The 1,155-nt window shown below is 42.7% G+C and overlaps 1 non-coding gene across 1 annotated transcript; it reads right to left on the reverse strand.

The window, feature by feature from the left end:
* Positions 1-441: 441 nt before the first annotated feature.
* On the reverse strand, positions 442-514 carry TRNAR-CCG (transfer RNA arginine (anticodon CCG)). Its single transcript has one exon. It is a non-coding gene; the product is annotated as a tRNA-Arg (tRNA).
* Positions 515-1,155: the final 641 nt, after the last annotated feature.

Raw genomic sequence — 1,155 nt, forward strand, 5'->3', positions numbered from 1 at the left:
AAATACTTAGTGATTTCAGATTCTCAGTGAATTAACAAATGCTATTCCTTCTTCCTGAAAAATACTCATTTTTCAGCTAAATAGCATTTCTTCAGGACCTTCAGGAGGATGGATGCTTCCTAAAGAAGCCCCCATCCCTTATTTTTTATTTTATCCTCATACTTATTTCTTTCACAGGAGTGGAAACAAGTTTTTTTTTTTTTTCTTCCCAGCGTTTGCTTGATTTCAACTGTTAGGTCCAGTAGAAAGTAAGCTCTTTGAGGCCAAGTGCTAGTTCTGCTTTGTTCTTTTATAAAGCAGTTGTCACAAGGCAGGCACGCCGTATATACTCGTTAAATAAGACTTCTACCTTTAGTTGTTAATTGGCAGCCAGACCGGAGCAAGAAAAGGGAAAATGCTCTGAATCAATAAATATCTTTCAAACCGGAGAATGAAAAACGACGACCACGAAGGGACTCGAACCCTCAATCTTCTGATCCGGAATCAGACGCCTTATCCATTAGGCCACGCGGCCAACCGCCGAAGAAGGATTCTTACATAGGGCACAAAGGGAATGTAACATGGTGGGGAAGGGAGCTTTTTAAGCGCTGACTTCAAAGATTCAGCTTAATAAAAAGTTCCTCGTTTGAAATTAAAATTCACTAACAGTTAAAAACTATTTACAACACCCTCTAAAACTTGAAAAAACTAATACACAGTTGTCAGAAACTGTGAGAGGACGAGCAGTTAGATGGGTCATCAGCGTGAACCCTGCTGAAATCTCTGATTAATGGCTTCGAGAAGTGGGATAGGGAGATTTTCAGTTCTGAACTGATGCTGCACCCCTTAGGGAAAACAAGCAAGAGGAGGGTGAGATAGCGCACAGAACGTACTTTCGGGAAGTAGGGGGCGTGAAAGGAATGATGGCGACGCTGGAGGCGGGGCAGTGATGGCCAGGAAGCTTCGAAGATGGTTCTGTTGGAAGTGCAGGGTTGGCGTAAGGCCGGAACAAAGTAGGTTATTCAGTTCACATATACTGCTTATTTTCATGGAGCTTAGTGACTTCCATTCTTGACTTGAAGAATTCCCGTTTGATTTGGTCTTGACAAGATTGCGTCACCAGCTCGCTGTGGATTAATCCACAGAGCAATATGGTGTTTGGGGGAACCCCACAGT

Source organism: Symphalangus syndactylus, chromosome 23 (genome assembly GCF_028878055.3).
Source record: "Symphalangus syndactylus isolate Jambi chromosome 23, NHGRI_mSymSyn1-v2.1_pri, whole genome shotgun sequence".
Lineage (NCBI taxonomy): Eukaryota > Metazoa > Chordata > Mammalia > Primates > Hylobatidae > Symphalangus > Symphalangus syndactylus.